Below are 25,764 nucleotides of genomic sequence, written 5' to 3' on the forward strand. Positions count from 1 at the left end.
AGCAGCTCTGGATTCTTGCTGGGCTGCTCCTCTTTTAGTTTCTGTCTTAAACCACTCTGATGCTGCTGGGGGCTCTGTCGCCAGCTCCTGCTCTGCCAACCAGAACATGGCACCTCAGGTGATTTGACTCACCACCATCTCTTCTAGCCTGGTGGATACCCTTTCCTCAATCCCCCACCTATCGTATCACCCACCCCTTCATCCAATGGACACATTTATCAGTGTTTTCTCTGCTGCTATCCACTGCAGGAGAGGTATAAAAGGACATGGAAAAGATAATGCCATAAGCCCTGCTCTCCCCCCCATGGTGTAAATCTTGGATCCTGAAAAATACATGCAAGATTTTCACTCAGACAGAAAGCAGATTTCAAAACTGAGGAAACAAATACAGCCTTGGCATATTCCCAAGCCAATGGTCAACTCAGGCTAGACTGAAGCCCAAGGGACTGCATAAGGCAGCATCCTGCTTTTTATCAATGCACTTCTGGCCATCACACCACCACACTTCAAATTAAAGGTCTGCAAAAACCTCCACTTCATAAACCTCTATCAGGTACTTCCATGTCATATAAAAATGTAAGTGACAGACAGCGGTAAGTTGAGAGGGAAGGAGGAGAACTAATGCATTAAGGAAATCAAATGCTGTATGCACAACTGACATAAGCACTAAATATATACCTCAGTTTAAAAACTTGAGCTACTATTTTCCTTTTCAGTCCTATCAAATCACCTTCCTAATCATACGCACTTGTAATTTTTCCCCAAGGACATGAACACAGCTAGTAAAACATCTACTTGAGGAAAAAGCAAAGTGTTGGTGGTGTGACATGAATTGCTGAAGAAATGCTGCTGAGGGTCTGACCTGAACGCAAGCTTGAGCCATGGGCTTCCAGCCGTACTGAAAACACAAGTCTGAAAATCACCTCTCTTTGCATCTTCTGATTCAGCCACTCCATGCTAACCCTTCAGATTACCAAACCCCACATTTCATTTAATTCCTAAGATAGGAGAATCATAGTGAAAAGCTGAGCTCAGCTGCTTTTGCCTGAGCCTGAGATCTGCCACTTGAAATCAACGGAGTACTTTTTCAATTTCTATTAAATTATTTTTGCAAGGAAATTGTTTTAGCAGAAGCTACTCAAATGCTGAACCTTTTGCAAACTATGAAGATCCACAGGAACCAGAGAACTTTTCTCCCATGACTGTTGCATTGTTTTACATAAGGAAGGATGAATGGGAGGTCAAAAGCAATGCAGGAACAGGAGCCTTTGGCCAACTTTGTGTGCTGAGGACTAGGAAGTCCCACTAGGAATTTGCTCTGCATTATACAGAGCAATATGGTTTCTCTGCAGCGTCCAAAAATTCTGCCCCACCTCCTCACCAGTGGCACACAGGCCCTACAACAAGCAAAAACTGCTTTAAAATATTTCATCCTGTGCTCTGACTAAAGTGTTAAACCAGGCTTTCTTCCATCGCTCAAAACTCACTGAAAAAACAAGCGCCAAGCTCTCTGCAGAGGCAATTTCCAGAAATAGGACTTTGAATTCTTTTACATCCAGGATAGAAGCAGAAATAAACTACTCTGTCTCAAGAATTACACACAGAATTAAAAAGAAAAATACTTTACAATGTTATGTAATTTAAGTGTGACGCTGCACCAACAACGTTCTTTGAAACCTTATTAAAGAACTACAAAGTATTATTGTTATAGTATTATTAAATAAGTGTGAAATAATTTCAGGTGTAAGGAGGATGGAAAGGAACAGGGTGCCTCACACTCCTTCAGAATTCTGTCTTCAGATGGTTCTTTAGCTGAAATTTCTCGTTCTGTGTCCCAACAGTGGAGGTCCACAATGCCTTATGCACTGGAATTGCTAAGATGAAGCCCACAATGAATAACAGCACTTTTGTTTCGAACAGGCTCCAATTCCCATGGTTTCTTTTGAGATTTCACCCCTCCTTCACAGATTCTATATTTTGCTGACTTCTCCTTATATTTAAGTATCAGCCAGCAAAGAATTGGCAACAGTTGTGGGACAATTGCTTCTTCTCGTCCCCTTCTTGCAGAGGGATTAAAAAAAAAAAGGGGGGGAAAAAAGGAATTTAAAGAGACAGCCTGCATGAAGCAGTGAAGCTTAAACCATAAGCTGCACATTTTCAGAAAGCATGAAGCTGTGAAGTGGAAGGCTTGGGGAACTGGAGAGATGCAGCACACCTCAGCATCTAGGTTATTTACCATGCCACCCGAAGTGCACTTTAAAAGCAATGGACTGTATTGCAGGGCTCTTGCTGACTCACACAGTCAGGTGTCACCTGTATAACTTAGGTCAGTCCTCCAACACCTGCAGGTGTGTGCAGGAAGGGTGGGTGGACTGAGGTGGTCAAGTTGGAAGAACACTGACTTGGCAATTAGGAGACCCATAGGGCATCCTGAGTAGGATTGCTCTGTTGCCACCCCCACTAGAGCTCAGAGCCTGGTGAGAGCATCCTTGATGTCAAACATGGAGAAAATACTGTGAAACCCTGGAGTGAGTTGGACAGGAAGCTCCATTTTCTTCCTGGCATGCTATGTAAGGGAGGAACAACCCCCACTGTCTTTCTGTGTAGACCTAGGCTACTTGCTACATGGACAAGCATCCAGTGAAGTACAGGTAAATTATCTGTAATGAACAGAAGGTGGTCTAAGCCTCTTATCTGCTGTTGACCCTTTGGGAACTTCTAGGACAGGGGGGTTTCTACTAGTGAACTCAAATGGCAGACGATTTTTCTTAATTTGGCAAAAATTATAGTCCTCTTATGTTTTCTCCCATAGCATTTGCAACTTGTTGCAGACAGCTAAGGTCCCCAAGGCAAGTGATCTGGGATGTCTATTACCATGTTGTAGATCTGTCCCTCCATGGAAACATTAATACCCTGGTCACACACTTTTATTTGAGATATAAATAATAGATGATGCTCCCAGGAAATTTCTAATGCAGGTCCTGAGTGCCACAAAGCTGCATCTATTCCTAACCAGACTCAGCCCTTCCAGCATCCTCTGTGGGCACAGAGAAGTTGTGGTCACAGAAAAGTCCCACTTCTGCTCTGGATAGAGGCCACCCTGGTTAGATGTCCCTCCTACCTCTGCATGTGGTCAGAGGTGACGCTTTATCTCCACAGCACAATGGGACAGCATTGAAGAAGAAGACGGGGTAAGGCCAAATAGGCTCAAACCTGGAAGCCACACTGGCAGGATGCATGCAATGTCCAGGAGACTGGGGAAAAGCTGTCAATAGGGTCCTCTACCACCTTAGACTTTATGGGTATGAACTTGGCCCTTTTCTAATCTTTCACACAAGAGTCCCTGGGACAAACTCTCTGGCCTATTCACCTTTCCACCTTATTCTTTTCCATCTTCCCTAATGTCATTAGACCCAGTGAAATCCCAAGAGTCCCAAGAAACAGCTTTGCCATTGCTTTGGCAGGAATACACTGGTTGCACACAGGAATGAGAGTTTAGCCTGGAGACAGAAACCCAAATATACAGCTGTGTACGGTATGCTGAAAACTAACCCAAAAGAGAGCTGCTTTTATGGGCAGGATTTGTTTTTCCAAATGGGATTTATTTAAAAGAAAATTGAATGGTTATAAAGAGCTCACTCTAACAATAACACAGAAAATGAATCCAGTGTTCACTGCCGGCTTTGCTACACAGTAGAATCCAGACAGCGAAATCTTCAGAGGGTCCTGGCAGCAAATGCCCTGCCCTGCAGAGCAACCCATGAGGAAACAGCTGGCTGAAAACTGGGGCTCTCCTAATGACTGAAGTTAAGGCAGGAATTTCACTGGGGGAGGGTGTTGCAATGCCAATGTGAGGAAGTGAATATGGCAACACCCTGTTTCAATAACCCGTATCAATAGCATGACAAGGCTCCAGGAAACAAATGGGACTTCCCCCTCCAGGAAATCATTGGTGGTCCTCGTCCCCCATTTCACCACCTTCGTCAGCAGGGCCAGGATCCCTTAATTCCAAAGGTCGCTTCTCTTCCCTTGATGCTCCAGTCAGCTGTATAAAACTGCCTCTGTACAACCTTGTTTCAATTTTGACGGTATTTGGGAACTAATCTATGGGTACCACAGAAGTATGTATCAATAAAAACCTGATGCTTTAGGTTTCAGCGTAAGGTGTCCATAACCCGACCCACTGGGTTCCTTAAAGCACTTGGGACCTTTCGACCATCACCCTCAACAAACCCTCTTTTCTTACCTGCTTTTCCCAGTGCAGTACAACATGCTGCTGCTTCCTTTGTCCTGTTTGTCTCCTTCAATATGCGTCCCAAACAGGTCAATACAACCAGCCACCTAACTGCAGTTTATCTGACTATCTGAAGAATAGAAACAAAAATGGTTCAAAGCCGCACCAGGGGAAGATTAGACTGGACATTAGGAAGCATTTCTTTACTGAGAGAGTGATCAAACACTGGAGCAGGCTTCCTAGAGAGGTGGTCGATACCCCAAGCCTATCAGTGTTTAAGGGGCATTTGGACAATGCCCTTAATACACGCTTTAACTTTCAGTCAGCCCTAAATTGGTCAGGTAGTTGGATTAGATAATCACTATAGGTCCTTCCAACCTGAAATACTCTATTAATTCTAAAAATAATTGACTATGACCATTAGTGTTTCTGGTACAATTTGTCTAAGAAATACAAATCTGCTTCAGCGACTAATTCAAGAGACAATTACATGTCTTTAATCTGGGGTGCATCAAAGACCTTTCTTCTTCAATTAGGCAATGGGCTTCATTCAGTCCTGCCCAGGACAGTAAGCCATGCACTGTTGCACAGATGTTTTGAAGTCACAAAACAGAGTGGGTGTGGGGACAATTTTTACAGCTCTTACTGGAAACCTATTAAGGTCATGATATTGGGAAAGAGCACAGTATGGCCTTCATATTTTAAGCTTTGGAAATATCAGCCCCAGAGTTATAAGATTATTTATACTGGAAGCTGGCTACTAGGCAGCTGCCAGGGTAGAGCTAATCAAGGGACTGGCTGGCCTATTAATCCTGACATATTCCCCAGCCCATAGTCTGCCCACAGCCTTCCATGCCTGCTCCACAGTCAGCAGATAATCCATTACACCAAGAAGTTCTGATAAAACCCGTGACACGACTAATTTTTTTAACCTGTCCAACCATATTAAGATCCAGGCAGCGAAGAAGCAGCTGGTTATTTAGCTGTTATGGACAGAAATCTGGAGATGCGGATTAGTGCTGGAAAACTGTCCCTTGAGATCACCTGATCCCTTCCCGGGCCCTCCAAGAGCTCCACAGGCTTTTTCTTTCTAGACAGACATCACCTTTGGAGTCGTCCCCATATGTGCTTTAGTTTTAATCCATTAAATCTAGCTTTAGCTCCAATCTCCTTGTCCCAGTGCTCCTATATATCCCAGCAGTGCCTCAGCATTTATCCCCCAACATCCTGGGATAATACCTCCAAAGCACACTGGAGCCTCCTTTCCCTTCTCCTGCACTCCAAGTATGACACTCAGGAACCATCCTGCACCCAAAGTAGCAGCCTCCAACACCTCTACCTCACATTAGCAAAGCTCCATCTTTCCTCCAGCCAAGCTTGAGGAAGGATGTACTGACCACAGGTGAGCCTGATGCCACATGCCGACACCAAATCTACCAGACCCCACTCTGCTTTACAGTTATCCTAAGGATTTCATATTTCAACAGCAACTCCAAATGTACCTGCCTGCCCTTAAGCAAAGCAGATTTCTCCTGCAGAAATTGTGCTGATATCCCAAGCTCCATCTTGCCATCAAAAATATACTTACTTGATTCCCTCCCAGGTCATTCAATGATTAATTTACACAAAATTGTATAACACCTTGAAGAGGTAAGACACTTGTGCAAGTGGCAAATTGCAAAACGCAGTATAATCAGCAGGTTACAAGAGGTGAATATCTTGCTGTATTTAGCATCTGTGCGACCTCCTCTTCAGTACTGCATGAAGTTCTGAGCCTCACAATTTAAGAAGGTTGCTAAGACCCTTGAATGCGTCCAGAGAAGGGCAACAAAGCTGGTGAAAGGGCGGGAAGGCATGCCCTATGAGGAGCAGCTAAGGAATTTGGGTTTGTTTAGTTTGGAGCAGAGGAGGCTGAGAAGCGACCTTACTGGTCTCCACAGTTCCCTGAGGAGGGGAAGGGGAGAGGGAGGTGCTGAGCTCTTCTCCCCGGGATCCAGTGACAGGACTTATGGGACTGGTTCAATTCTGCAAGAGGGGAGGTTTAGACTGGACATTAGGAAGCATTTCTTTACCAAGAAGGTGGCTGAACACTGGAGCAGGCTTCCTCGAGAGGCAGTTGATGCCCCAGGCCTGTCAGTGTTTAAGAGACATTTGGACAATCCCCTTAACACCATGCTTTAACTTTTGGTCAGCCCTGAACTGGTCAGGCAGTTGGACTGGATGATTGTTGTATGTCCCTTACAACTGAAATAGTCTATTCTATTCTATTCTACTCTATTTTAGTAGGGTACGTTATTCAATAGTGAGAATGAAATGGGTTATATGTCTTATGCAACACAAGTAGTTTTCTAAGACCTCTGTAGATAACCTGCAAGTAAATATTTCTTTTACCATTACATGGGCACATTTGCTTAGAAATCCAATGCTACCCAGTGCTAAGGAAACCTCGTCAAATAGCTACCAGTATTAAAAAGAGGAATTTCCCTTACTTAACCTTTTGAGGAACAAGAGGTTAACAGAAAAGGTAAATTGTAAATCTTTCCAATTTAGAAAGTGGGACCTTTTCAACAGCATTTTCAAGAAAATCTACTGCCAGAATGTTCCCAGAATTAAAATGGAAAACCTGACACCTTTAACAATTTCCTGCCACTGTATAACTGTCAGCATTGCATGGATTTTGCCAACCCAAAAATTAAGTTTCAAGGTTAGGTAACCTTTGCATTCGTATGCTTTGGGGTTGGCTTTATACAGTTTTCTTTCCTTTGCAGCCCCAAGATACCTGGCTGAGGAATCCTGGCAAAGGCAGTACTGTGTTTTTTTATGCAGGTTCTTCCTTTCTCCATGAAACACCATGCAATAAAGTTCCGAACAGGAGAGTTCACTCCCATGATCCGTAATAGCTCAAATCTGACGCCCTTCATGTCACATCACAAGACACAATTTTCACAAGTGCTGATGAAGAAGCAAACATCATCAGTGTGGTTACTACTTGCCTTGCAACTAAATCTAGATGCCGTAACAAAACTTAGAGCCCTGCAAGGATGAACACCATTCCTTTGGGAGTACACAAGTGGCACATAAAAGACCCAGGTAGGGAAGCAATATCCAGTGCCACCCAGTAGCTAAATGCCAGAACCAAGATTAAAATCCAGATTTCTTAACTCCTTGCCTCATGTCCAAGATGCTGTGGCACCCCTGTCTCTGGGGTAAAGTGGAAATTTGGCTTACCCACCTGTAATGAATGTAATTAAGATTAGGGAGGACTGAGGTGAAGTTACAGTCTTGCTGGGTTCATACCACTCATGGATGCACACAGCTTTTGCTATCTTATCAGCACAGATAAACTTTGTTTTAAAAATCAGTTTCTGTCTTTCTTGGTCTCTCTCTTACATGCACTTAAAAGTCAAATCAGCACCCCCAAGATCACAATGAACATTGAGAGTCACCAGCATGGAAAAAGGTCCCAATATTTTACTGCTCCATCCTGTTTCTTACAGAAAAAGTGCAGGCTTTCTTCTTCAGAGGTGTTCTAGGGTATATCAGCTCATTTTAATCACTGTGAAGACATCCACATGCCTGTGTCTCAGCCAGAGGTGCTCAGGACACCAAAAGCACTACATGTTATGTTTTGATTAGTTTTCATAACTGAAAAAGTATAACATTATATACACAACCCAAAAAGCAGCCCCCCAAGCATGCACATTGCAGAGAAGGAGAGAAGGAGAAAAGCAGAAATGCTAACAGGAAGGGAGCTCATGTGGGAGGAAGAGACTATGGCTACAGAAAATGTTTCTGCAGTGCAGCTAATTATTTTAAAGCTATCCTTACCATCCCCCACAATATGCTATTCTTTAATTTTTATTTTATTATATTTTTTAAAACAGAAAGAGCATTTGAGACAGGAGAAGGCATTCAGTTCAGCTGTCCACCCTCAGCCCTGCAAAACCACAGGGCACTCTCTGTATTTCCACCTCCACTGTGCCGGGGAATGACATCACCTCTGCTCGAGCGGGCTGGTGGGCCAACAAAAATAACGGTTACTGACCAAGAGCAGTATTGCAAGGAATATTTTTGGAACCGTACTCCACATTCCTCCGAGTCCCCTGCTTCCTAGTCCAAACATATCATGGCCTAAAAATTCCTCGCATTTTCTATGCAGTGTTTCCTTTGGGTTCGCACAATGGAGCAGTTCTTCTGCTCAGCAGCACTAGCGCTCTGGAAAGGGAATGGCTAAAAAAAAAAGGCTGAAGCACTAAATAACCCTAATGGCAACCACAGGGGCCACAGTGTTATTTTTAGGTGAGAAAAATGATGCGGAAGGCAACAGAGTCACCTCAGATTTACCTTCCACTGCCTTTTACTGAACAAAAGGCCAAAGATTTCAGGTCCTTTCTTCCATGTGGTGGTAAGGGGGACTCACCTATGTCTGTGGCAAAGACCCAGCTATTTAGTGGGGTTTTGCATGGAAGGAGGAAGCCAGGAGGATGTGGCACCTCCTTCTGACAGCACCTCTGGGACTGTGCAGGGGTAACGTAGCCCCAAAGCCTCCTCATCTCTATGCTTTGCTGCCCTTTGGCTGCAAGAGCCACAAAACAGAAGCAAACTCTAGGTAGTGTCTAGGCTGTGCAGCAGCCATCGTTTTCCTAGAGGAAAGAGCAGGAATCCCCAGTGGGGACTGTCCCTCCTAACATCCCACCCAAATGACACTGTACCGATCCCTTCCACTCTCACACCTGTCATACTGGAGGCTTTCTTACTAGCAAACAAATTATTCTGGCAAAATTTGTATACCTAAAAATATTCCAGCTTAAGCCAAGCAATGGAAAAAAACTCTTACTCCTTCTTCACTATGCATTTCTACCATTTTTTCTCTCCTTCATTGGAAGAAAGCCATTTTCCTTATTATCAAGGTAAAAGTCAGTCACGGCCGACCTTGCAGGGAGAAGTTACATGTACTTAAACAGTAATTCCATTCCAGCCCTGCTCTGTCCCATGCAGAACTATTTATCTAGTCTTCATATAAATTTCTATTTCAATAGAAACAGAGGCTATTAAACAACACATGCTTGACTGGCCAATACTTTCTTTTTTTAGCCGCCCAGATAATAAAAACAATGCAGAGAAGAAACTAATAGGGGGCATAAAGAGGCCACTTATACCACCAATGTTCTGTACAAGGTTTAGAAACTCTCTTTACCTTTTTGCACCTCTGTTACTCCACCAAGTCCTTGATCAACTTCATCTGTTCAGAGTGTAAACTCTGGGACTTGCTTTCTGCTGTGCCCTACTCTTCCCACTCATAGTTGGGCCTGGAAGCACATGTTCATTAAAAATCATTATATTTTTAAATGTATGTACATTCATTGCACATCTGCAAACAGACCAGTTGCCATAAAACCATTTTCAAACACAAGGAGAGCAAAGGAAATTCACTCTTTGGAGTATAACAAGTGCAAGATCAGTAATGGGCTGGGGAAATCAGCATTTTAGGTGGAACTAATTAGCAACAACTATAAACTAAATGAAAACGTAACCCATAGCCCCCTTGTGGGATATTCTAAAATGGCTGTGCATGTCTGAAGCATTCCAAGGACTTTCATTATCTGCTTGGTCTACTGCTCTCACAGCTCAGATAAATCAGTATTTTCAATCACAGCATTCAGCTTGTTACCCCACAGGATAATTCCCCAGTCATAACTTTCAGAGATACAGAGGCACACAAAATACAATCTCTTTTACTAGGCTAATAAAAATCAGAAAGTATACTGTATAAATTTCATAGACCTCGAAGGTCTACCTTCCATAGGAAGAAATTGGGACTTCAGGCTACTGTCGGCACCATAAGACAGAGAAAAATATTTATCAGCTGTTTTGGAAAACCCACTAGATAGAAGTCATCAGCAAAGCAAAATAACTGTAAACTTACCTGAATCTTTCCTCTCTGTGGAGCTCTTTCACGTTACAGTTTCAACTTGCAGATTAATGCTCATAGAGCCACAAGGGAAAAAGGGCCAACCAGGAAGAAAAATACTTCTGCCTCTTCAAGCCTACTCTGAGCAGGCAACTCTATACTATCAGAATGCAAAGCACAAGGGCCATATGGATCTCACTCACAGCTCCTCTGCATCGCTGTGCTGAGCCCGCTCTGCACTGTGCGTGGGGTCACTGGTTCCTTCAGCTAAGCTGGGCTGGGGGCGTTCAAAGGAGGGAAGGTGCCTGCTCTGTGCAGAAAGTCCTGCTGATTCAGTAGGATGGTTTGTGGAACCTATCTGTGCCCTCTTTCTGAAATGCATTGGCCCTTGAGATACTACTGTGTCACTGAGCACTCTGAGGTATGTCAAGCACAGCCCTCATAGCTGTGTTGCCCCTTGCTGAACTGCGGATGAGAGATCGGAAACCCAAACACCTCCTGAAAGCCACCTGGGTGCCTCCCGGCAGCTATGTCCTGGGCCAAGGAGATCGGTATGGATTCAGCTCTCCACAAAGCTGGGAGGGAAGGAAAGGAAAAGATTTCTGCAATTTTTCCTGAAGAAACAAAGGTGCTGACCTAATGCTTTTATAAAGCTAAATGACTGTGCGAGAGGTGGGAAGGAGGACTTTTTGATTGTCGGGTTGGTGAAAGTGGGAAGAAGCTCTATACTGGGGTCGCAAGGGAGAGAGAGACCGAGCTTTGAGCAGAAGCTGGGAGCTGCAGAAGAGGAGCCCAGCAGAGGTGACCTGGAGACCCAGAGAGGCACTAATAAAGATACTGGAGATCACCTCAAGGTTGGACGGAGAACCCCTGCACCAGCAATGTGTTTACTTCTTTCAATACAGTTCCTGCACAGTCCAAAGCAGAAAGTGACTGCTTCAAAGAGCCTTCTGCAAAATCAACATCAGTTTGCTTGTGGGCAGAACCTCATGCCTCAAACAGGTGAAACCAGGCACTTCAATATATGACCTGGATTCTCATAAAGTTCTTAAAGATCCCAAACCTCACCCAGTTTATTTGAGATCAGAGGCAAGAATGATGTCCTAAGCATAGACCTGAGCAAATCTGTTTTCATGTGCCTTAGTGGATAGCTGTACCTCTAAAAGCAGTTATGGTTTTCCATGAAAGGGACATTTTTCTCCTCAGGTTGTTTGACTCCGGAGTGCCTGCCAACATGGAAACACCTCTCTTCACCTTCATTTCAGTGATCCAGCAGTAAGCAGCTTCGCGGCGGGGGAGGGGGGACGGGGACGGGGGACGGGGACACACAACGGTTGTGCAAATAAAACCACCCAGTGCCTATCACATTTTTTGCTCCTCCAGTGACCAAGGAGGTCAGAGATTATGTGGCAATATGAGCATGAGTGAAAGCTGAAAGGTGCTTTTTACTTCCCCCATGATGACAGGTTGAAAAGAAACGTGATTCTTGCCAAGGTAAGCAAGCTCTCCTTGGCCCTGAGAAAAACCATTCCCCAGGGCTTTCCATCTCACCCACCATGGACGTGGACAGCACTGACCACTCTCCACTTTAACCAAGCCTCAGGGAAGAGATCTGTTGCAAAGGAAGATAGACAGGTATTTGTGACTGCCTTCCCTTATGAAACTTGGTCCAAAATTCATTGTTTTCTCTGTTTCTAACAAATGAACAAACAGAATCCCTCCATGGATTTGGAGAATTGAGGGAGACTGCAGTAACCTCGACAGGTTTGGGGGAAACAGAGAGAGGAGAAACTCTGCTGAGGCAAAGTTCCTCGGGTGAGATTAACCTAAGTAATCTGAAGTATTCCATCTTCACAGGAGAGAAAGGGAGACACACAACCAGCTTAGCCCAAGTTACTGAGACAAGGAAGCCATTCCCACCACCTAGCAGAAAAAAAAAAAAACCCCAGTGGGTGTCTCTTCAGCCCAGCTTTAGTCCTCATTTCAGTGCTAAAAGATGGAACAAACAGATCTGGCTCATAACTTTGACATTTGCTCTGCTATCATCATCAGCTCTATCTGATAGGATGACACTACTCAAGCTGTAGTAGCCAGAGGAAATCCAATGCTAAGGAAATGGACATTCATTTAATGTTTATCTAGGATCAGCTCCACCAATGAATCCCAGATGTTGGCTTTAATTGTCGCATTCTGGTATGTTTAAGCAGCAGGAGTTCGTAAGGCCGATTTGTAAATCAATCTGGCAGACTCATACTGAATCCCATCTTTGCCAGCTTTTCTAAGTAAGAAGATGCTCTTAAAATATTAAGTACTTAACGTGTCTGTAATGCAAAAGGAAGAAAAGATTTTTAAAAAAATCCGTTCCCTGATTTTTTTCTCCTTTTGCTCCTTCTCTCCTTCATTTCCTCCCTGTAGAACTGCAAGACAAGCCATTTCCTTCAGGTGAGTCTAATGAATTTTAGCAGTCCTACAGCTAACAGAAGCAGGTATCGGGATGCTGCCCTGCAACATGGGCAGAGCACCCCGCTCACCATTCACATACATTCCTTCTGAGTAACTCCACCAGTTTCCCACCATGGCCAATGGCAACTGCATGCATAGACTACATTCAGCAACAGTGTACCTGGCATTTGAGGCCAGAGCTGTCTGAAAGTAGGGGGGGGAAAATAAATAATTGATTACTGCAACCTTGGGACTGTCTCAGGCTCCAGCTTTCATGTTCTTATTAATTTGTATTTAACTGTTACAGAAGTTACAGCTCATATCCAGAGGTGGTACAGAAATGTCTTTCATTTTCTGAATCCCTAAGCATAGTACAAGCTCCAAGTTAGACAACAGCAAACCTTGCAACTGTTTTGTGCTCAGCATGACTTCACATAACAGCTGAATGTGTTGGACTGGAGTTAGAGGGTTTGCTTATTGCAACAGCCAATGTATTGATCAGGCCTTGCTTACAGGAGCAAAAACTGTTAAAAGATAGCTTCAGCTGATGTCCGTACTAACTAGGGCAGGCACTATAGCTCATCAAAATTGCTTTAGAAACCCATTTTCTCAATTTCCTTTCAAAACATCTCCTTCTGAGAAAGCACCTCAGTATTCAACACATGTGAACCCTACTTACATTTTCCCAGGAATGTGTGCTTAGTACACACATTTTTCAAAAAGTGTCACTGGATGGTTAGGTAAGGTTTCAAAAGGTTTCAGCAGTGGCAGTACTCATCCCATGGAAGTTCGTGGGAATTCTTCAAAAAGGGTTGACTCAGCCTCGGCTGACTGCTTTTGAAAAACTCCCCTTTCTCTTCCACCTTTGATGGCCCCAGAGATAAGTGCTTAAGTTCAGCTTACCATCCTCCTTGAAAACTACAGACCTCTAAGTGGGGTCCACTTCTTCCTTCACTAAGAACACAAAAAGCATTTCACTTATGGCCTGAGTCATGCCATAGTTGAAGAAAGTCTTGAGAAAAGCTGTGGCTAAAAATCCACCCAGTACTTTACACTCTAAGCAGAGACCAAAATATCAGCAAAGAACTGGCTGTATCATCTCAACTTAGCAGTGGTTTAGCTTTTGAGGATGGAGGAGAAATCCCACTGCATTACAACAGCAAATCCCCCAAAATTAGGCAGGGTGAGGTGAGCAAGCTTGAAAATACCTTCCAAGCCCATAGGAACGTATCTATGCAAGACACAAAAGCAATGACATCCCAATATATTAAATAACTATCACCGCACATCCTGCAGAGCAAGTGTGGCACCTTGTACCTTGCCACATCTGAAATATAAAAAAGCAGGTCAGAACTCATTAAGGGAATAAGCAAACCGGTTATTTCCCCACATTAAACAGACTCCCCATGCTAAGTGTCAAAAAAGCTGGTACGGGGTGCCAGGGAGGTAGTTGTCAATAAGAAAAGCAATATAATACTGTAAAAAAAAAAAAAAAAAAAAAAAAAAAAGACTGCAGCAGAAATAACAGGAATGACATGCAGGCAACTTGTTGGCTTTTATTTCCCATGTCTGAAACTATTTCTGTGGTCCATAGCATATCAACAAAAATGAATAGATTTAGCCCCAAACACAGAAGACTGCTTCCTCGACATAACAGGTGAGAAGGATCTAGTGAAACTTAAAGAGTTTCTCCTTCAGAACATGCCACCATGGCCTTGGCAGAAGAGAGATGCTGTTACAGGATCTGCAATATTCCCTTCCTCACTGAAGATGCTGAAGGGCATTAAAATGTGACTTGTGAGCAGTCCAATGTGCAGCCCATCCTCCTGTTAAGTGTGGAGTTCTGAACATAAGAAGGGCCAAAAATTCCTAAGAAAAGCTCACATGGGTCAAACAAACAAATAGCAATAACCACACATAAGGCATAACTTCTGTATTTAAGGTTTAACTGTTTAATTTATAGTTGAGTATGTCCATGACCCAGGTTTTGCCTAGAACAAGGGCAAAACATATTCAAATCATTCCTGGCAAAGGGATCGGAGATATACACGAGCACTGATAGAACTTAGCATATCGGGTGGCCAAATTCCTTTCTGATGCAATTCCACCGACCTACCCCTGAAAGCTGTTGCCCTTTTGTCTGTTTATCATGGCAAGGTTTCAAGGGGCCATGACAAAATTCTCCATAATTACCCAAGGACGAAGCACCCAGAGAACAACTTCTTTTTCTGAAGGTCACATAGACGTGTTTTTACAATGGCCATGATTGCAGCTTCTCAGACACCTCCCCAGAGGCTCTGAAACCCATCCCAGAGCAAAGGGGATGATGGAGTCCCCACAGACAAAGCCAACTAATCCACCAATGTAATCATGAGATGGCTTGCGTATTAGGATCATGCCTGTCAGGACAGGAGGAGCATGCCTAGCACCTTGCTTGCATTTCAAGCGAAAGGCACAGACTAGTTTCTCAAAATTCACCCTCAATATTATTCACTTCCCTCAAGTAAAGGCTGTTGCATCTTCCAAGCCTCCTTGAAAGAAAAGGATTAGCAAAACCACACTCAAACCAAAGCAACTCACAAGACACCTTGGCTGAAACAGCCCTCTTGATATCTCATTCCCACAACTTTCTCCTGGGTTGGAACTTCTGCCAAAGTATATGCAAGGGCTACCAGGAAAAGCTGCAGTGGGCTTGCAGTTTTCAGGAGATGCTACAAACAGAGCAGAAACACTGGGCTGTGCTGGGGACTAGGGAGGCACCACCTCTCTCCTCCATGAGATTCCTGGGATTGCTCTGGAGAGAGCAGCCAGCAGGTCTGGGAATCTCAGCCTGGATCTGAAGTGGATCCAACTCCCTTCCCAAATTCACTGCCAGCAAACAACAAAGATTGTCAGCAGCTCTTCTGTCTCCTGCCAGCTGCATGTTCAACACAGGTGAGATGAAGATCCTTGTTTAATTCAGCGGAAAGGTTACCATAATTTATTCTAGCTTGAAAAAAAAACAACAACACAAGCCTAACATGCCTGCTCATATGGCTTCTCTTTAAGAAGAGAAACATCTAATACTGAACCAAAGAAAACTCAACAAAGAATTTGGTGGTGGTTTTTTTCCCAAATCAGGATAGTTTTGCAGTGGAGGATTCAATTCCAAATATTTCAAAGCCATTTGTTGATAATCAAGAAGAAAACTGACTCAGTAGTTCAACTGACTTGGCAAGATTTTTCAGGGAAACAATGAATTGGAAGTAAAAAAAAAAAATAGCAACAAAAGTCCTATACATCATTCGGATTGTGTGATAAACTCAGATTTAGTGGCTTGGTTGGCATGAAGATATCATAAAGACATGCATATTCTGCATTTTTTGCCCTATAATCTTTGTAGTGTGTCTGTAAGAACATTATATACACACAGAGGAACAAACGTATCTGTAGGAAGATAAAAGGAAAGAAGAAAAGAAGAAAGGCATCACCTGCCTTTGCTGTACTGGACCATTGCAATGGAAAAAAAAAATTGCTTCCTTTTAGTTTACATAAAATACTTTCTGCATAGGCCTGTTAATAATTTAGCTTGTTATTAAAAACAGCATTGTTCTTACTGTTTGTCTCTCTATTGTTCTGCCACTTGCAGTCATTTAAAACAATGCAAAAGAAATCACAGACAGATGCACTGCACAGAGGACAGATGTGTTGACCCATACAGCACTTTAGCAGCTGAACTTGCAAGGTGTCTTCATGTTCTTTTCTTTTACTGCACATTAAAAGAAGGTTCTCTTTAAAACATTAACTTGAGAGCTGCAAAATACATCACGGGAGTAAAAAGTGAAGGGATAAATTCTGTGTTATCTGATTCCTTTAACTGCCATGAGGGGTTTTATTTCTCCCCTCTTTTCCTTGGCTTCAGTGAGAGAAGCAGGTTCCACCCCATCAGTGCGACCAGAGTAGAACTGACATTTTATGAGTGGAAACAGTCCAAGGATGGTGGCTTATGCTCTTAACATCCTGACATCTCAGCCTCTGAGTGCAGCAGCGCACTGCTTCCAGTGGCTGCAGAACACCTTAAAAAGCAGCACAAACTGACAATGAAAATAAACTACAGTTGCAGCACTGCTGGAGTCTGGCAGCCCTTAACAAATACAGCAGCGTCTGGGTGTTAAAATACATAAATCTGTCATCATTACCAGGCTAAGGGGTCGTCATCCTATTCACAAAATAAAAGAACTGTGCATAATCAGTAGGGCAGGGAGTTCAGAACAAAGTACGCCTTTTACAAACTCTCAACTGCTGATAGATGGATGTTTGCAAGGGACTTAATGTCTTTAACAGGGTACATTTAAGAAGGAGTGTAGGTTTCAGAACTCCTGGGATTAGTGCTTTTTTCCCCTTCTTTTCCAAATTTATTGCCAAAAGTGTATAATGTAAACACTCGGGTCTTCTGACTACGAAACCCACATTACTATAAAGCAAGAATCAAAGTGTTCTAGCACAATCATATTATTCATGCAGCACAACACAGAATATGTTCTTTCTCTCATCAAACAAAAATAAACTGGATTTAAAAATAGGTTTATACACTAATTGCCAGCAGTTTTGTTGGGTTTTTTCCCTTTCTTTTTTTATTTTTTTCTTTTTGATCATTTTCTTAATGTGGGTGCCAACGACAGCACAGGAAAGGTAGAGAACCAGACCCTATGGGAATGTAAAAACACATCTCCTCAACAACCATACATTTTAACAGGCAACATACCTGCATGTATGAATCAAGAAGCAGCACATGAGCCATCGATGGCGTGCACATGCATTTACACATAAAGAGGGAGTCTCCAAAATCAGCATTCAAGCTATACCTTATAAATTAGCCCAATTTGGTGCTGTTCTCCCTGTGGTAAATATTATACACTGTGCTTTCATTTACAAGTGTGCCTTTTGTGTATTTCTGAGTTAACTGATATCAAAGGGACTAAACTTTGGCTAGAAACCCCACTATCTGTCTGTGATATTTACTGGGCAAACTGAGGACAGCAGAGATGTATGATGGGATTAAGGAATGGGGCACAGTGCTCTCTGGCAGAGGCCTCCTGGAGACACTGTGTCCATGAAGCCCAACCTAGCTTCAGTGGTCCTCTGAGTCTGATGAGGCCATGCTCAGTCCTTCACTCCTGGCCTTTGGCAAGAAGAGGGATGGAACACAGCTGCCAAGGAAACACTGTCAGGAAAAGGGGAGGACAGCAGTAGTTGTAGGGAAGTTAACAGAAAGATCCTGCTCTTGGAGAAGATGGCCGTCCTGGATGGTTGACAAGATGGTAGATACCTCAAAACTGCTGATGACCAGATCTGCAATTAGCTTGATGGCTTCTCATGACCTGGGGTGCTATTAATTAAAATACTCTTAACTACTGTTCTGGAGTCACAGCAGACCTTGACTGGTAATCTAGACTACATTCTGCATGCCTGCTTTCCACACACATACATATCACCTGCTTGGACCAGGGACTGCCTTGGCTTTACTCACAAATGCAGCTATTTATAAGCATTATAGATCTGTAGATGTGGACAAATCAGTGGCTGTGCACATCAGCATTGCTCTGTCAACACTGCCTGAAATTCTGCCCATTAGCTGTATGAAGGACTGTACCAAAGACAACTCTGGTTAATAGTCAGAGGCAAAAGATGTTTTTAGCCTCAGACATACTGTCAAGAAAAACCCAACATGTATACCACAAACTCATTGGGATCAGAGGCTAATTCTATTAATATCATTTAACAGAAGGAAGCCATAAATTGCTCAGATCAAACACACTTTTAATGTCATCTTGCCTGGTATTGTGTATTGCTTTCATTCCCAAACAATATTTGTGCAGCAAACAGAGCTGCAGTTTGCTATTTGCATGGGTGTAGCAGCCGCTACACACTCCAAAGCATCTGCAAAGGATTGTGGGCTAAATGCATCCATATGTCCTGCATGCCTCGAATTTACACTGGCTGCAGCTCTGGTTTGCCACAGTCTACCACAGGATGGAGTACGGGGGAAATTATATATCCATACATATATGTATGAATTTCATGCTTACATCCATGGAAAAAAATCTTTTCATTTCCTTTAAATTGTGAACAGGTGTTGTCACCTTCTTAACTTGGCTTCTATGTTACAGCTTCACGAAGGGGAAAAAGAGATCTACCCGAAACAGTGAGGCTTTTGTTAGCCAGAACATGATGTATTGATAAGCATACTGTAAAGTTTGTTATAAAATCAAATGAAACTAATAAAACCTAACAAAGATCTTGTAAAAACTGTGGACATTATACAGCATTAGCACTGAGTTACATTATAGATCTGGACTTGGAAGAAACAAGACTGCTGCTTGGTTGTGGTATTTCCCAGCCTTTTACACCCATTCACCGAGAGCCATCAGTCAAATCACTTGGTGCTACATTTTTGATTAGTCATTTTTGGGATAGTTACAGCTAATACTGGCACTCACATCACCACCTCTATAAAGAAAGAGCTTTTCAAGAACAAATTATTATGGGCTCTTGTGACATCAGTCTAGTGTAGCACTCATCAAAATGACAAAAACTAGTGAAATATTTTTATGCAACAATCCAGAAATAGTCACCTTTTAATTTTGGAGTATTCCTCTCTCCTCGTTTCATCTCCCAGGACAGTGGACATTTTCCAGGACTCAAGAGGCTGCATATGGGAAAAGAGAGTTTGCTGGACTCTGAACAGGATTCCCCAAAAGGGGAGAAAATGAAGCACCACAGAAATTCAGGGGATAGGAATACCTGATTGCTTTTAGATTTCTTTTAACAGGCGTGTGCTGTCCCTGGTCAACACCAAGTTTGGTCAGGGGGTGTGTCTTTATGCCTACGCTAATAAACACTGAGAAGGAAGAGCCCTTGCTTGGGTGAGGGCACCATTAGTCAATGATGAGTCACTTCCAGTGGAAAAAGAGCTTCATTTCTAAGTGATCAGGTTTTAGCTATGAGTTTGTACCAAAACATGAAAACACATTTTATGTACTGAGCATTTCACCAACTTCTCTAGTTAACAGGAGCAGTTCACGCACATTGACAGTCTCTTCCCACAGGCTGACCTCCTCACTTGGCAATGCCACTAAGACAGGTCTTGTATGGACTGAAGCCCTACCTGCATCTCCACAGAGGGGTGACTGTGACCCAGTCACACCACGTCACACGCTGACAAGAAGTCCTTGTGCAGTGATTGCAGTTGCTAGGCCTTGAGAGGTAAACTAAAGCTCCCCTTTTCTGCTCAGCTCCCATGGGCCAATAACAATCTGAGCTTTAATTAGCAACATAACCATTACTAAGCATCAGTGACTATGGCCAGATCCTCATATGGTGTTAATCACACCGCGTATGCACAGGAGGCCACCAACGTAGACCCAGCTGCTGGATTGGGTCCTTAACAAATCAAACATGAGAACTTTGTTACTGTTTATTGTCACAAGGAATTCTTCATTTTCATATAACAACTGACTAATCATCATTAGTCATGATTATATACCCTGTGATTGTGTTAACGGTCCCATGCTGGATGGGCTGCCTTTCACACTTTGTGTTGAAGTAAATGCGCTAAAGCTGGATTGCTAACTCCATACCACAACCAGCACAAGTTACACCACCTTGTTCTCAGAAGCACATACTGCACCTTTTTTTCCTTTTTTTTAAAGTGTTGACACCTTTCAGTTTTTGCTTAGCATTAGCAGTCCCTTGGTGCATACGTTGCTGACTCAATGTTGATTCACATCTTCCTGCTGAGCACATCTCTCTCTGGTCCCCAGAGTTTATTAACAGGCCAAAACCCAAACATAAATGAATTTGTCATGCTTTCCTAAGATGGCTGGTGGCACCTGACTCTGGGCTACAAATATTTTCTCAGCTTTTGCACTATAAATGAGTTCTGAGACACGGATTGATGACTTCATTGGAGAACGGTAATAAAAAACATATTTTACTGTACTTGACTTTTTTTCACACAGTATTTTCTACTACTACAGGCAGAAAAAAAGCACATTAGAATAAATATCCATTCAGACATTGCCATGACTTTTTGTCAGGATACTTATGCTGATTTTAAAAAAAAAAAAAAAGGTTATTTTAATGCAAATTTTTCACACATGCCTGTTATCAAAGAGAGCTGTCTTTGCACAAGCTGTAAAAACACATAAAATAGCAGCTGGCTCAGCAGGAAAAAGCTACTTTAGAGATAAATCATCAGATGTCAGGGAAGCTTCTCAAAGCAATCAATTGCAACAGACAGACAGCAGACATTTAACAGTAAATTTGATTTGTTTGAAAATGAGATGTAGCTCAATTTCTGAACTGTCCATTACAGGTTTAGAACAACAAGCTGTGCTCTTTCTCCTGCTCTCTGCACCAAGATTTTACTGCCCCACAGCCCAAATGGGGCCAAGAGGCTTGGTCACTCAGAGGGCCAGGGGCTAGAAGGGGATATGAACTGGATGGATCACGGATTCTTCACCAAAATCTTCCTTCAAATAAACCCAAAGAAGAGAAAAAACAATGGCAGCAGTCAGAGATACAGGACAAGAAAGAAACACTGGAGCAGCTGTTCCTTGGCTCAAATATTGATTTTTTTTGTGCTGAGATGTACACAAGAAAGATGTGTCTTTCGCAGTTTACAAACTCCACATGAAGCAAGAAGTCTGAAGTGAAGAGACAGTCCCAAACCCTACTCTTGTTGTTTTCATTTTCTTTGCTACAGAAGGTAATAAGAAACATGCATGCAGATGCAAAAATAAAGACAGTTTGATCTTTCATCACTTGGTTGAGCCACTGATGCAAGATGAAGTATTTACTGGCAGCATCTGTAGCAATAGTCTTGCATGTTGCAATGCTGACACACCTTGCAGGATTTGGCCCATAACACTTCTGCAAGTGAGAAGTCTTCTGTGTTGTGCATTAGTGAAAGAGGTCATTATGCTGAAGCATAAATATTTACTAATAGTCCTTCCTACAGTTGTTCACCAACAATTTTCTCTTCAGAGAATGACCAGACTTCTGGAACAAGTGATACTGTTTATTATTGAAGAAAGAGGTGGTAATGGAGGTTGTCCAGCACTTCCTTGTTAGAAGACTTTGTTTTCAGTTATTTTTAAGTCAGGCAAATCTCACCCATTTGGGTAAGATTTCCCAGGAAGCGCCTGATGGCTGGATCATGCGATGGCTCCATCTGTGCAGCCTCACAGTTTCTCCAAGCTGGACACAGCTTGATACAGGCTTCAGTTACACCATCATATGCTATTTTTTTTTACTGCAGAACACACCTTCATTCTGCACACAAGTGGACAGTTTTCAAATAATGAGCAGCTATTGAACATTTCATTTCTTCCTCTTTGGCCCTGGGCTTCCTTTTAGAGCACACTGGCAAGCAAGTTTTATTCTGCAGTAATGAAACCACAGGTTTCAACCAAGCATCTAAAAACAAAATAAAATTACTTTTCACACCTGTAGATTATAAATCTGAATTGATTCAGCTGGGGAAAAAAACCAAACTTAAAGATAAGATTTTCCTGGGCATCATTGTACAAATAACTTTTTGAGAAGGTACAGCACATTTGTTTTGATGAGATACAGATAATTCTCCACAATAAGGAACCATTGTACTTAATAACTGCAACGCTGATTTAATACTGATTAAAGAGAAGTTCCTCTTCCAGCATCTGTAAATCTGTCTGCAGTGTAATTGGCATCCCAAATCTTGTGGTAAGCCACAAAAACTATTAAAGCTGGCTAGGAGAGGAAATTGTAGTTTTGACTTATATTGGTTATCTGCTTTTACTGGCTTACATTTCATGCAGGGGTGTTTTAGAGCAAGATTCCTTGGATCTTTGGGATCTAGGCCCTGCAGTCTGAGAAGATGGGGAAATAAGCAGGGCAGAAACCAATTGCTACCATCTGGGTTGGCAAACCCTTTGTCTGAGAAGGAAGATCAAACCCCTAGAATAAGAGAAGACTCCCTTCCAGCATGGCAGCAGGAAGATGCTAAATTAGGAAGAAAATACTTTACAAAGTGTTATGAGGGAGGAATAGTCTTTTAGGGTGAGATTTAAGAGGTTTAGGCTCAACTCTGAGCCACAGCTCATATTTTATGTGGTCTTGGACTAATCACCTGGTCTCTCTTTGCCTTAGTTACCATCTGTAAAATCATAGTAATCCATCTTATCCACACTTGGGAGACTGAGAAGTTCTCCAGCCAGGCAACATGTAGGTATGTCTACCAGACTTGTAGAGGCAGACCTAAGTTGGCTCTGCTCGTGCACTGAGCTGGCTGGTTGCAAGCAAGAGCTGTCATAAAAGCGACATTCGAACAGGCTTATACCAAAATTATTGCATCTCACAGAGACCAACCTACAACGCAGACGAAGGAGCTCACTACCATGTCTGCTTGCACCCACTGGTGTTGGCGGAGCCACTGCCCTTTTTATTCCTTTGTAAATGTCAAAGATATTTGTTGGTTCTCTATACTATAACGGAATACAGAGACTAATAAGAGTTAAGATTAGTAAGAGTTACATAGCACTGAATACAGGCAGAGAGGTTCAAGTCTGCTGAATTTTAAGTCTCTGTTCTCTGGAGGATCTCAGGTAAACCTTCACCTTATCCTGCTGCAGTGTACATGTATATAACACAGGCGTGACAGATCCTCACTTGCTACTGGTGTGACAGAGCTCAGTTAAACGCATATACCATAACTCCAAAAATTTTCGATAAGCTACTGTATTGATTCCAGATATCACTGCTTAAATTCCCAGAATGTTTTCATGTCAAAATGTATTGTATTTTTTAAAGTCCCAACATTTAATGAATCATTTAATACTATTCTAGATTTAATATCTTAACCACCTTGCCTATGTCTGACACGTGCATGGTTTGATATGTTTGGTGTCAGCAGTAAAGCTGGAATAAGAGGGCTTTTTTTCCTTTGAAGGAGTGGGAGAATAGAGAGACCATATGGTTCAAAAAGCCACTCTGCCTAATGAAGTTTGTGCTTTCCGGAGCACAAACAAAACAGCTCCATCAATTTGATCTTCATCCTCAAAACTGACATGCAGTTGGTTTTAAAACACTGCCTCCTTCTCAAAAATCAACAAAGGATTGATTTGCTCTCAACCAAAAGCATTTTCACCAAGACAAACACGAGCATCTGGTCAATGCATTGAATGTTTGGGTCCTTTGAAAGAATAAGTCAGTGATACCTTGTGTTTACTTGCAGACCTTGGCAAGAAAGACACTAGGGGAACATTTGTTTTCAGGGGAAACTGTTCTAGCGAAAAGTAATTGGTTTGAAATGTTATATGAGCCCATCTGTACCACTGAAGACAAAGGACATAAGTAGTCCATCCAAAATGTTCTAAGCAACAACAATGCACAAGGGTACACCGTGAGACAAGGAATGAAGGTGCAAAGACTCTGAGAAGTACTGGGTTTAGCCAGCATTACAACAAGGATGCATGGAGATGAATGATAACTCAGCCCATATGTCTGCGGCACATTTAGTTTAAAGTTACTCTTTTCTTGGCACTTGGTGATCAATATTTGTTTGCATAGGACTCAATCTCACATCCACAGAGGCCAGTGGGAGCTTACCATTTCCTTACATAGCTGCCCAACGAGGCTCTAAATAACTAGTGTTTGTGCCCAGGGCTTTTCAGTGCCAAATATAATGAACATTATTGTTCTTAACACAATTAAATTTGATAATCCAATTTCCCTGAGCAACTGAATTGGAGGTTTTGCCTCAATCTTTCCTCAATTCTAGTCCAACTTTTACCCTGTGCCTCCCAACTTTTCCCTTTCGTTTGTTTCTGTTGTGCTATGAAGAATAGTCAGAGGCTTCTTCGACTCACAGAAGCCTCAATGCCTCTTTGTCCTGGAATAATGGCAGCTAGCTTGGGCCTTGAGCTTTCTGGAAGATACTGGATGACACAGAAGATCAAAGACTTTGGACAACCTCCACATACTGCAAAAGCACAAGCAAGACTGAAGCAGGTTCCTGTATCATCCCTTGCTCCACACCAGCCTGGAAAGCGCATCCAAAAAGAAGTCTGTATAGACATGATTCTTTATAGACTGTTTCCACTTCACCGTTTTTGTTTAGTGCAGCAGGGAAAGATGGATGAATGTAGATAGGAAAGAGATGAACAAGGAAAACCAAATCCATGTAAACTATAAGATGGCTTTTGCAGCTTTATCTCACCGATGCTACAGGAGTCATATTGCAAGACAGTACCCCTCACCTAAGCATCTCTTCCCTGATAAGACATTTACATCCTGGTCTCTTTCCAATTCTGGCTCTGCAGCAAATGCATTCTCCAAGAACCACCCTGTTATCAGGTGATAATCCTCCATCAAGCAGCAGCAAGGGTTTGCTACATGCTCCGAGTCCACAGCAGCCCTCCTACAGTGAAGGGGAAGAAGAAAAAACAGAACAAAACCAGGCCAAGCACCAACCAGTAGGCAGCTGGAAACTGCCCTAAGCTCTGTGCTCGCTTCCACCATCTGAGAGAAACAGAACTTTTTAGAACAGATACTTGGGGTGCTGATCAGGCAATAGAATAAGCAGGATACTTGATCTCACCCCCTGCTTTGTAACCCTCTCGTTTGCTCCTTCAGCATCCTCCAGTGTGCAGATTTTCATCCAGCTCTTCCTCTCCTCACAGACAAGGACCACAGAAGAGGAGTCTCTGATCAGCCACAGAAATGTCTTTGGGTATGCTCAGCCCAGCGGGTGACCCCAAAATCCCATAACCAGACCAAGCAAGCCCTTTGAAGCCAGTCAAAAGCTCAGCCAGGGAACCAGTGATCACCAAGATGGTGGCCTGAAGCTTTTTTAATTCAGCCTTCACCAAGCAGATTTCTCAGTAACTGAGCATCCCTGGGTCATATGCCAGCTCTGAGTTCTGTTTCAACTTAATTATTATTATTCCTGAAGACATCATGCTCTGCAAAAGCTCAGTACATGGATCCTCCAGCTGTGCATTTTTATATGGATGCCTTAACATTTGTTTTGAGAAGTATCCTGTTCGAACAGCAAACATAAAGATCAGCGTGACCTCTCCTTATCACACAGCCTTTCCTGTGTGGAATTCATTGTGATCTGGACCCTAGTGACTATTGCATCATTTCTGTTTAT

General features: G+C 42.7%; 1 protein-coding gene across 3 annotated transcripts in view; it reads right to left on the reverse strand.

The window, feature by feature from the left end:
- The window catches only part of FGFRL1 (fibroblast growth factor receptor like 1), a 179,088-nt gene that overhangs the window by 64,377 nt on the left and 88,947 nt on the right, over positions 1 to 25,764 (reverse strand). The gene's annotated exons all lie outside the window — the stretch shown is intronic.

Source organism: Falco rusticolus, chromosome 1 (genome assembly GCF_015220075.1).
Source record: "Falco rusticolus isolate bFalRus1 chromosome 1, bFalRus1.pri, whole genome shotgun sequence".
NCBI classification, from domain to species: Eukaryota; Metazoa; Chordata; class Aves; order Falconiformes; family Falconidae; genus Falco; species Falco rusticolus.